Source organism: Passer montanus, unplaced genomic scaffold (genome assembly GCF_014805655.1).
Source record: "Passer montanus isolate IOZ18808 unplaced genomic scaffold, ASM1480565v1 scaffold82, whole genome shotgun sequence".
Taxonomy (NCBI): domain Eukaryota; kingdom Metazoa; phylum Chordata; class Aves; order Passeriformes; family Passeridae; genus Passer; species Passer montanus.
In genome coordinates this window covers 798,129-810,343 of record NW_024373479.1, presented here as the reverse complement: position 1 = coordinate 810,343, position 12,215 = coordinate 798,129, and the positions used below count along the sequence as shown (strand labels likewise).

Genomic DNA, 12,215 nt, shown 5'->3' with positions numbered 1-12,215 from the left:
GAATGTTTATTACAATTTACTACTTTTGATTCTGCAGATGCAATAGAGCTATTTTCTTTTTGGCTTAAGTGTCACGAAAAGTAATTTCCAATTGTGGAATCTTTATGATAATAAGGATGTATAACTAGGAGAGATCAGACTAAGTTTCAAATACCAGCATCAGTTTGCAATGCTGGTAATTTAGGAAAAAAAAAAAATTGAAAATTATTTACTTCATTTTGTTGCTGAAAAATTTTTTAAGAACACACAGGGAACCCTACAATATGATGTGGTTACTCTTCTGAATTAATTGCTGTAATATTCATTGTTGATTCTTTAAAAATTGGCAAGTTTCCTCATTTTCTTTGCTGCATCCAAAGATATCTAATGTTGATTGTACTACAATGTGAAGGAAAATGTAACATCTAAAATTAACACAAAAGCCTGAAATTGTTGTTCTTGTTTATTTTCTTTTTTTTTAAGTGCCACACTTTTTCTTTTTTTTTAAAGCACAATTAAGGCTGTGATTTAGATGACTTGTATTGTTCAAATCTGTCCTCTCCTTTTGGGTAAAATGCAGAATAACGTATTCTGTAAGTTTTTATGGTCGGTAGATGCATCATTTCAGTCAGCCAAGCTGGTTGATTGCAATGTCACTGCAGTGATGAAATTGTCTCTTGGTAGCAGCTGAGAAACACCTTGAGAATTGACCTTTAGTGGATGGAGATGTTGGGATCGGTGCCTCTGCAGCCTCCGGGTGCTCCTTTGCTGGGTTTCCCCGGGTGATTCTGGGGCACCGAGGTCCTGGCACAGCCCCACTGGTGGCTGGCAGTGGGGTCAGAGCTGAAAGGTGCTGTCACCCACCTGCAAACCTCTTCTGGCCACAGGCCAGAATTCCCGGGATCTTTCCCTTTGCTGCCTGAAATAGTGCCTTGGCCTGATGTTGGGAATTCATCTGTAATTCCCTCTGGTTGGGAGGGAGGGGTGCAGGTGGTCCTGCTCCAAAAGTGGCAAAGCTCCAGCTTCATCCCCTCGGTGCCTGGTTTGAGTGTTCCACAGACCAGTTTGCTGCCACAGCCCTCAAGCCTTTGTGGCAACTTGTGGCTACGTCAGCAAACACTTTCAACCCAGGTCATTCATTTCAGTTGGCAGTTGCTGACAGAAATGTTCCTTTGCTTGGCTTTATTTTAGCATTTAATGATTTTTATGTTGGTTTTGATGGCCTGAAGGGAATTGCATGGGAGCATTTTGTCTGGACTTTAGTATTCTCTGCTTTATCTTGCTAGCAAGATTTAAAATCTTACTCCTTCAGGAGACAGGGCTTTTGTCTGTGCATCTTGCAAGATCTTCCCTCACTGGTCCCTTCTGTCAGCTCATTATCCTGGGCTTATTTCACTGCACAGTTTGTGATGCTAAAGTTTGCTGTGAAAAGAATTTGCCTAGTTAAAACTAGCATAAGGAACAAGTCATCTATTCTTACCTAAAGAAATAATATATACATAAATGTCTATTCCATAGAAGAGGATGGTAGATCTGAATTTGAAATAATGATCTGGTGGGATTTTGTAATGAAATAGTAAAATGTTATCCAGAACTTATTTTCGGAAGACAACTCTGGTTTCATTAATAAATTCAAAATAAACTTACCTGATTTCAGAGAGATGAGTATTACTTGTGGTGCTGAATGTGTTTAAATGGACTCATACAAGAAAAGAACATCAGTCTCTCCCAGTGGGCTGTGGGCATTTACTCATGTTCCTGAAAGTGGATGCTATAATACTGTGTATTATGGAGGACCTGGATTGAGCTCTGCAGAAAGTATCATTATTCAGTTAATTAAACAACTCTGATATTATGCCATATGCTGTACAGTAAAATGGGTGCATGGCAGAAAGAGCCATGAGTCCTTCCAGACTGAGACATGATTTATTACTTTCTGCCTCTGCAACACTGTGTTAAGTAGAGGCCTAATAGATTTAAATAAAGAATTAATTACATGTGGATGTGGGACGTGTCTTTTCCAGTAAGCTCTTTGAAATGCTTACTGGGTTTTTGAGACTTAGTAAAATCTTTCCAAAGTCTTTGCTTTGCTGTGCAACTAATCAACATTTAAGCAGGGTCCTTTGTGTGCCTGTAACCTGGAGAGGATGGCCAGATTGAGAGAAACTGCAATGTAATCAGCAATGCAGAACTTAGCTAAAATGAAACATGAAGTATAGTCCTGTTAGTATATAAACTTTATATACAAGTCAGATGTTGAGATTAATCATAAGGACAGGTTGCACAAGCAGATGGCTGGCCTTTCTGATAGCCATTAGCTTGAAAGGCTGGCTTTGAAACCGGCTCTGTGCTTTATAGGTGAATCATGCTGCTGGGCTTTGTTGGGAAAAGGTTATTTCTCCACCTCCACCAAAACCTCCTGTGCACAAAAGTGCCTTTTTCCACTGTTCCTGGAGGATAAGACAAATTAGTCTCCAGGAACTTCTCCACAACTTTGTTCTCTTGGAGAGTTGTGGTGTCAGAGGGCATTGCAGCGCCGTAATGGATGGATCTCAAGCATATGGAGTACACATGCTAATTGTGCTGTGCTTATGGATCAGTCCGTCCAAATGCCAAGGCCTCAGAGCTGCTGCAGGCAAAATGTTAAAATCCTTCTCGTCTGTCTACTATGCACTGGGGAACAGGTTCATTGCAGTCACTAAAATGTAGGGGAGAGGAGGAGGAGGAGGAGGTGAGGGACAGAGCCCATGCCTGTCCTCCCGAGGAGTTCCTGCAGGAGCTGAGCTGTCTGCAGCAGCCTGTGAGGTGACTTGACCGAGGGACCTTGCTGTGCTCCAGTGGCACCTGGAGCCATGCAGGCAATGCCTAAACCTTGGGCTGCAGACATCCTTATATGCTTTGTGTGTATAGTTGCCTGAATGGACACAAAACTGCCTTGGTCTCTGGGGAAGGGCTCCTGCAAGAGCTCTGTTTGATAGAGAAGTACTTTATCACGTACATGTTTCTCAGCCATTAGGCATGGTTAGAGACCAAAAGATAGCACTTTCATCTAACAAGAAACAGTGCAACTGCTGTAATTTTTATTTTAAAACATGGTCTGTGCTGGCTGCAGGTCTCTGCTGCATGATGGCTGATGCTCTCACCACAGATTTCTGTACCTGCCACCTTTTAAGAATTCAAACCAAATGTCTCCTACTTCCGTGTTTGTAAACCCCAACTGGTGATCCTGATCACCAAACCAGTCAGGATCTTATGTGTCCTTTCTCTCTGCTCCATGTCTCTGATAGTTCTGGCAACATGGTACTCTGCCTGGTACCTGCTCTGAGTCCAGCCCCCATCCACCTCAGAGGATTTCTTTTGGGCCAGGTTCCCACCTTGCTTTTGATAGGGGAGCTTCTGCTCTTGTCTGTTGTTCTATTTAATAATAAGAATAATTTTTTATCTTCTCTTTCCTCTTCCCATCTCTGTAATTCCCTGCTTGCTATTTCTCATTAGCAATGAAGGAAGGAAGAAGCTGGGTAACAAAATGAAAAATTTCTTACCTTATAATTTTCTTTCAGTTAACAGCTTCTCACCATTCAGCCTGCCCGGACAGTGCGGTAAATAGCCAGGACATAAATTGATTTTTTTCCTCTAAATAAAGACTTGGGTATGTAATTTCATACTCTATGTTTTGATGTTGTCTTAATGCTAATAATTTTCTGCTGAAGCATTTCTGTAGTCTGGGTGGCTTCTGATGGCTGGTGCTGAGCTTGTCACCAGATCTACCATAGATGAGCTCTGAACCTCAAAGGAGGGGGTAGAAATCTGCCCACCTTTGCTAAGAGATGGTAAGGGTGACTAGATGCAGGTTATAAGTGGAAAGTTCATTTCACTTTCTTGCTCAGCTGGGTACGTTATTTTGGTGGGCTATTTTTGACCTGGAGCAGCTCTTTGGTGCAGTTTGTGTTGGAAGGGACCTTAAAGATCATCTAGTTCAACCTCCCTACCATGGGCTGGGTTGCCACCCACTAGATCAGGTTCTGTATGTTCTATACTTATATGGCTGTATACATTTAATTTTTTTTCGTGGTGGAACAGAAATTGACTCACAATTTAAAAAAGCCAAAAAACAAAAAAAACCAAGCAAACCAAACCATAACAAACTGTAATAGTCCAAGCAAAATTCTAGGATTTGCTTTTAAGTTCTCTGTAGTGCAGAGCTCACCATTGTGTTTTACTTGGTGTGGGGAGTTGCAGGAGGAGATTTACTTCTCAATAAAACAAATGCTGGGGTAGCTGAGTGCTGGCCAGACAAGGACCCTGGGCTTGCAGGGATGGACAGCAGAGCATTTAGCGCCCGCAGCAAGACTGGCGAGTTACAGAAATGATGCCTCAGCACTTAAACATGAAGCCAGCTGTTCCCTTTGTGGCTGGCTCGGGTGTAAAGTGCTCTTGCTGTTTTACATAGTGGTCTGTCAGAATGGGGAGAGCGAGCTGGAGTGGGATCTGAGCCTGGCTGCTTTTGCTGTTGGCTCTTCAGGGTGTTGGACTGCCCTCGCCCTCTGCCAGAGATAACGCAGCGCTCTGCCCTTGTGGGGTTTGGAGAGGGGAGCTGATTGAGATGCTGATCAGTTCTTCTCCTTGGTCTCTCCCCTTGTATAAACTGTTACTCTTGGATCCCCCTGCACAGATTTTTAAAAAATGCAGAAAATACAGGCCAGAAGGCACCAAAAAAATGAAGACTGGGGGAAGGGAAAGGGAAGAAAAGATGCCAAGAACAGCATAAAAGGCAAAGGAGGAAAATACAGCAGGGAATTGGTGATCGGCTGGAAAAGCACAATAAGCAGGGGAAATCTGTCTTTATAGTTTTCATTTTAAAAAGTTTAAAGTCCATAACTGTTCAGGCACGAGGGGGTGGATGTATGAATGTAGGGTGAGGTTTGAGTGGGTGGCACTTTCGGCACTAATGCCGTGGTCAGTCTTGGCACTGCTGGGTGCAGAAATCACAGGCTGGAGAAGACTTGTGTCTGTGCTCTTACAGTTTCCAGGGTTTGCCACTAAAAAATATAATTTGTGGTAGAGGTAGTATGTTTCCTGGTGAACATTGGTCAGTTTGACTATTGGTTATTGGTTCCATCAGTACAAGATAACTCTTTTGGTACTGTTCAGAGCAGCCGTTCTCTGAGCGCTCAGTCGTGGCAGCAGGGTTGCGAGCTCAGAAAAGAACGACAGGTTGCAACAAGCAGGTTGCATAAACCATGTTCTTTTTCATTGTTTTCCAAAGGTGTTGGGAGAACGTGAACGTTATTCCAGAAGAACATCTGCTGCTAGTTTTGAGGACAGTGTCAAGATGTTCTTCTGTTCAAAAGCCTAATTTTCAGCTGTATTTATTTTGGGAGGTTGAAAAGGGTTTTTTTCTTAAGGGCTTTTTATGTTGCTATGTAGTTCAATGAACATGAGCTTACCTTTTCAAAGAAAATTCTTCAGAATCAGAAGGGTTTTGTTTATTGCTGGGCTGGTTTTGTACTACCTGCTTTGAAGAAATATATATTGCAGGGAGGATTTCTGGAAATAATGGAGAGATTAACTGTTTCTCTGAAGCATTAAGTTTAAGTTAACAAGTTTCCATGTCTGTTAGACGAATGGTATGACCTCTGACTGGATATAAAATATGAGGATGTGGTTTGGTTAGATCCTCCATGGAGTATGAGGTGAAACAATAGCATTTGTTTCAGTATGGATGTGCTCTCAGGAAAGCAGCAGGGTTGGTGGTTAGGTGCGCTTTTTTTCAAAATTGAAATTTAATTTATAAAAAATATGTTCACTATCTAATAAAAGTTCTGTGAGAGTGATTGACTGCAGGAAAAAGCTTTTCTCATAATTTATTCCCATGTATCATTAAGCACAGAAATCTGAAATTCCGTTCCTGTGACGGGGTAATGGTTCTGAGACCACCGTAGGAAGGTGGCTGATGGGGGAAGGCTCTCGGGTGTCACTCAGCTGTGCAGGACAGACAGAGCACCTGCAGCTTGAGTGTCAGTGTGGGGAAATGAAAGCAGGCTCTTAATAAAGATGGGTTTCTAGTTCTGTGCTGCATTAAGGCAAATTGTAGGAAAATCTTCTGCAGTGCCCCGGCCCTGGCTGTTACACTGCTCTGCTTTGTGAGAAAGTCCTATTTTCAGTAGACAGGAGTGAGGAAATAGCTTATGAGCTTGTACATGCCAGCTTTTGTACAGGCTGACCTTGCACAGCTACAATATTGGAGTATGTGGAATTTCTTCTTTTTTTAATTATGCCTTTTCTTAATTGTGACTTTTCCCTCTTTGCCCTTCATTTGCACCATTTTGGGCTTTGCCTCTACACTTCTTACGGTCCCAGTGTGAGGAGCTGTCCCGTGGGCATCTTGCAGAGGCAGGGCTGTGTGCCCTGGCATTGCCAGGCAGCCTGGTGCCAGCCAGCAGAGCTTCCCACCATCCCTCGTCAGCAGGAATGAATGTTTCTGGGAAGATGGGGCCTCGCTCTGTGTGCTGTGATGTGTTTGCTTTCTCTGAGGAACTAGCAGGCTGGAAACTTGGCTTTGGCTGGAGAGGACCCCTTAACCTTGCCTTGGCAGAAGGAAATAATAAAGTGACAGACTTCATTTATCTTTATGCTGTGTGCGTGGCCTCGTGTGCTCTGTACACCACCAGACCTAAATCCTGGCACTGTGATTTGGCACTGTGACGGAGTAGCTGTAATTTTCAAGGTGGCTCCAGGTACAATAAAGCAAAAAAACATTTTCTCCTAAATACGAGCATACACGTCGTGTTTTGTGACCTTATTTTGTCAGCAAGTGCAATTAATTTGGCTCTGCCCTTATGTTTTGTTTTTGTGGAATACTTCTTCTGTGACTGTGTTGCTGAAGGTGAGCTGGGGGAACTGGAGCCCTTGGCAGCTGCAGGGTGCATGCTGTGGGATGGGAGCATGGCAGGGTGGGCTGGGATTGCAAAAAGAGGCACCTTACCTGGAGCAATGGTGTTGGCAACAGCTTGAAACAGCCAGGATTACCTCCCAGCCTGCTCTGGAGGGCCGCTCCTCCCCTGTGTTAGTGAAACTCACAGTGTTCTCTGCTCTCACAGCCCTGCAGATTCTGCTCACAGCTTGATGTGTGGTGTGTTTGTTTGCACACCCATCGATCCTTGTACTTCATCCTGTGCTGCTGCTGCTGCAGCATTTTCACAGCCATTTCTCTTCCCTGCCTGGTCCCTACAGCCACGGCACTTTGTCTGCTCCCCTCCCAGGCACCCACCCTTAATGCCTGTTCCCTTCCCTCCCTCTGGTAAATCAGTTATCTCCCCCTCCAGATGGGTTTGTGTCCCCTCTGATCAGCCAGTCCATTATATCCTGGCATGGTTGTGCAGTGCTTTTTTTCACTCTAAGCCACCTCCTTCCCTTCGCACTCGTTGCAGCTCCCCAAAGTGGCCCCGGCGTCACTCATCAATTTGAGATGTTAAAGCATTTCTGCCCATTGGGTCCCTCCTATGGGAGCTTTTTGTGGCTCCCATTGGATTTAATCCCTCCCTGGAGAGCAGCAATCAATCCCAGTGTTTCTGCTGCCCCAGGCTCAGGTTGTTTGGTTTGTTGCATAAGGATTTTTGTCGCTGAAAATGCATCTCCCAACTCTTTTCAGATTTTGTGGTGCTCTAGCCCCAAAGTATTTCTTGTGTCTGGTTTTGTGACAAATAGGTGGAAAGGTTCTTTGTTTAAACTCTTTGCTGTGGAGCGTTGTGGTGAAGGATGTATTTGCTGCATAGGTCCAGAGGACCAAGTGCCTTTCTATTATATCTGCTCTAGAGGATTTCCTGGGAAGTGTTCAGCCTCCATTTCTGTCTGTAAGGAAATCCTCTTATCTGGGCAGAGCAATAAATAGTGCTGCCTCCTGTAACAGAAACAGAAAAACATATTCTTCACGTGGCTGTTTTTAAAAATGTGGGGTTTAAAATATATCGGGTGGAATGATTCTTCTGTAATAAATCCCCATAATAGAGCACTATGTATACATTTAACTGGCTGCACAGAGGTAGGGAGAGGGGCAGAGAGTGTGTTAAAAGATGATTTAGTGTCTATTTAGTAATGACAAGAACAGTAAATAATCCTACAGGTTTACAAACCTAATCCCCAGTGTCTGATTGTAGCCCTCATGTCTACTGGAATTGGTTGGAAAGATGTTAGAAGGCTGTAAAGGGAGGGCTTTGGGGGGAGTTTATTTTTAAATTTTTGGGGAGCTGGCTGGATGATTGATGGTTTTAGGTAGTATGAATGTAGCTGATTCAGTACCTTGATGGAAAACTCTTGAAGTGCCTGTCCTCCTCTACTTGCTGCAGAGATGTTGGGTGGGGATGGAGTAGGCTCGTCCTTGCTCTAAGCTCTTCCTGGTGATCCTTTCATTTAACAACTGGATTTGGAGGAAAAGGGAGGGAGGAGTATTGTTGTTTTTAATGCCCAACTTATTTTTTGCCTGTGCCCTGCAGTAAAGTGGTTGTTTTTCTTAACAGAAGAAATCCGTGATGTCTCAGAGCTGTGCCACGTGATGCTGCTGCTTTTAAATAAGCTCTTAAGAGGCTGGACCAGATGTTGGCCACATCTGTGTTTTCATTTTGTCAAACATTTCATTTCGACTCTTTTATTAAAGGAGAAAATGATAATTTAGAAATCACTTTGAAAAGTTTAGCAGCTAGGAAGATCTGTCTGATATATAAAAAAGCAGTGGGTTTGCTTTCCATGCCCTGCAGTGAGCCATGTAGCATCAAGCAGACAGATATTTGTGTCTGGTAGGGTCTACTCCTGTTGGAAACTATTGCCATGGAAATTTTCATGCCAAAATGGATGTGTTTTATTTTGAATTGGCATTCTGTAATGAAACATGTATTTTTTTTTCCTCAGTGAAAGCATTAAACTAGGGATTTGAAGGCACCTTCGCTTCTGAAAAACCCATTTAATGAATGCCTATCGCCATGGCAGGAAAAAGGAAGATTTGCAGGCAGAGGGATATCCTGCAATTACTCCCTCTGCTGCTGTTATGGGGGTCTAAGAAATGCTTATTACGTGTAACTTGCTTCTGGATTCTTCTCTGCAATTTAACAGTTGGAGAATGAGTTTTCTGTCCCTGTTGCTAATTGATCCAATGAGAAAAACTGGCACCTAATTCAGTAACAAGTTATATTTAAAATGACAAGTGAAATTGTTCATGGTGCCTGAAATTGCATCGTTTTCAGTCTGGCATGTTAGGGCTGTATAAAAGAACAGGCACCTACTGTACTGTGACATATTAAATTTTAAACCTCTGATTCAAAAATATAGCAGGGTATAGGAGGAGCAGGGTGTATAATGATGAAAAGCAGTGGCAGCTTGATTTCAGTGGGATACTTTTATTGTTTTTAAGATGCTTTGCCAGTTTTTACTACAATAAATATTGGGATCAGTTTATGTAAAGTTGAACAGTGAGTGTGTCCATCACCACTTCCAAGTTTTGGTTTTCTAACCTGTGATTTTCAGAACTTACTAGTGATTTTCAAGATTGGCTCCATTTTTCTCTGTTGATAATTCCAAGCCTGTGTCGACAGTGGACAATTTAGTTTTATCTTTTACAATGAATAGTGAAGAAAAATAAATCCTTTATTTGTGCAGGTAAACCAAATTGAAAATTTGGGTTTTTCTCCCAAAAAAATCCCTTGAGGAAACAAGGGGTGGATAATGCAATGAAGGTGGAGGCCATCCTCCCTTCTGTCCTACAACTTGGTGGTTAAAGTGCTACCCAGAATATGGGGGACCCAATTGAAGTCCCATTTTTGTATGAACTCCTTCCAACCTAGGAGCCAGGTTATCCTGGTCTGGACTCCCCTTGCACTCTGCTGTTGAGCTGTTTTATTTTATGCAATGGAACATTTCTTGGACCCAGGTAGACCAGCTCCTGGAAAGATTTCTCAGACAGTGGACTACAGTATTTGCTCCTTTCCTTGGTGAAAATTCAGCCATTTTGCTCACTGGAAGTTTCTCTCTCAGTTCCAGGAGAAGAGATGTAAAGTACTGCCTTGAAGAATACCCTGCCCTCCCTTGGGTGATTCCTCTCCACGCTTTGAATGCTTATGCTTTGCTAAAAAAAAAAAAAAAAGTCAGTCAGTTGCATTAAAAAGGCAGCAAACCACTGGGATGTATTTTGCCACCTTGCTTTTCCTGCCTGCCTGCCTGGTAGGTAACAGGGTGCCTGCATGAGGAGCTGCTGGCACCAGTGCAGAAAGTTCTGCTCTTACTGCACTGTGCAGAGATCAGACCAGAAGTAAAGCATATGTACTGATCAATTATGTAGTTACTATAAAATCTTCTGCACTTCTAAAGTATTTTGGGGGAAAAGGGTTGTAAAGTAAATCTGGTGCTGCCTGGGACTAAAGTGTTTAATTTATAAATGTAATGACAGTGAGAAATGTTCTTTAAAGCTTTTTTGGTTAAATTAGCACCACATCTGAACTGGTAAACTTGATATTACTTTTAGGAGACAATCTCAGGAAAATAAATCAAACCATAGAGTTACAGAGGGCTGGAGCACCTCTCCTGTGAGGAAGGGCTGAGAAAACTGAAATTGTTGAACCTGGAGAAGAGAAAGTTTCAGGGTGACCCATCTCCAGCCTTTCAGTATCTTAAAGAGCTACAGAAGAGCTGGAGAGAGACCTTTTACAAGGGCATGGAGTGACTGGACAATGGGGAATGGCTTCAAACTGATAGAAGGTTTAGATTGGATATTAAAAAGAACTTGTTTACTCTGAGGATGGTGAGACACTGGTATATGCTGCCTGGAGAAACTGTGGATGCCCCATTCCTGGAAGTGTTCAAAGCCAGGTTGGATGGGGCTTTGAGCAACCTGGTCTGGTGGATGGTGTCCCTGCCCATGGCTGGGAGTTGGAAGGGGATGATCTTTAAGGTCCCTTCCAATCAAACCATTCTGTGGTTCTGTGCTGTTCCTTGTGATGGGACATTTTTGGGGGGTTAAAACCCCTTTTGCCTGTGGCTTGGGGTGTAAGTAAAGTATAAAACTTTATGTTGGTTGTTTAAGGTGGATTTGAAAAGACATTTGTGAGTGCTGTGTCTGATCCCAGGGAATGTCTGTTGAGTTGAGCAGCCGTACCCTTTGCACCCCCTCAGGAAGCTCAGGCTTTATTCCTAACCAGGTGTTTTAGTTGGATTCCCAGCCCTGTTATTTCACATACTTCAGGCAACTGGTTTAAACCCCTGACTTTTGCCGAGCAGATCATTGCTTATCTTCTGGGAATACTCTTAATTCCAAGCTTTGCTTGACTTTACCATTTGGTTGCCATGACCTGCCATTGGATCCTGGCATCACCCTCTGCTGGTCCAGCACTGTGCAGGAGCACCAGGCTGGGGAATCAATCCATCAAAGATCTTGGTTTGTGGGGAGGCACATCCCCAGTACTGGGGAGTGGGAGCTGTGAACATGCCATGCTGTTCTGCACCACTTTGGTTTTAATTTGTTATTGTTGATTGTTGAAACTTAATTTGTTTATATTTTTCTGCAAGTGAGCTGGTGAGGTCATCTCTTGTTTGATCTTTATTAGATGTAATGGAGATGACCAAGAAGATTGCTTCATTCCCCAGCATAAGTCTTTGTTAAATAATTTGTTTTCTTCTCTACCTGGACTACATTAATAGTGTATTACTATAGTTCTTTAATGTGATGTGGAAAATCAGGTTTTGCAGCTGTATGCTGTTCCAATCCCAAATTAAGCCTCAGCTTTTTAATGGATGGAATATTTGAAAATTTGTTTTCAGAAGTCTTAATAACTGCCAAACTGGCAAAATTGCAGTGAAATTGTAATTATAGAAAGTCAAGAAGAAAGCGTGGTGTAACTGTCAGCAGTGGTCTGTGCTGCTTCCCTGAAAATAGAAAATATTTTCTAAGTCATAATTTACAGATAAATTACTGACCTATATGCTCTAACAGAGAAATTTTTGTTATGATGAAAGAAAAGTGGTCATCTTTTTGAAATGGTTTCCCCAGCTTCCTGCTGAACATTTGTGGCTGTAAATTAAAATGGGTGAAAAAAAGGCGACTGGAAGTCTCTGGCTGATTTTTAGTACTGATGAAGACTGTGCTGGTTCCTGAATTTTAAATTAATCCAATGTGGTGAATTTCTGTGTGTGAAGGTCTGTAGTGAAAATACTCAGCAACACATTAAACCTCCTGGATGAAGGCAGAAGGATGC

The 12,215-nt window shown here is 42.7% G+C and overlaps 1 protein-coding gene across 1 annotated transcript in view; it reads left to right on the top strand.

The window, feature by feature from the left end:
* BRF1 (BRF1 RNA polymerase III transcription initiation factor subunit) overlaps positions 1–12,215 on the top strand; it is a 171,797-nt gene that overhangs the window by 111,622 nt on the left and 47,960 nt on the right. The window lies entirely within an intron of this gene.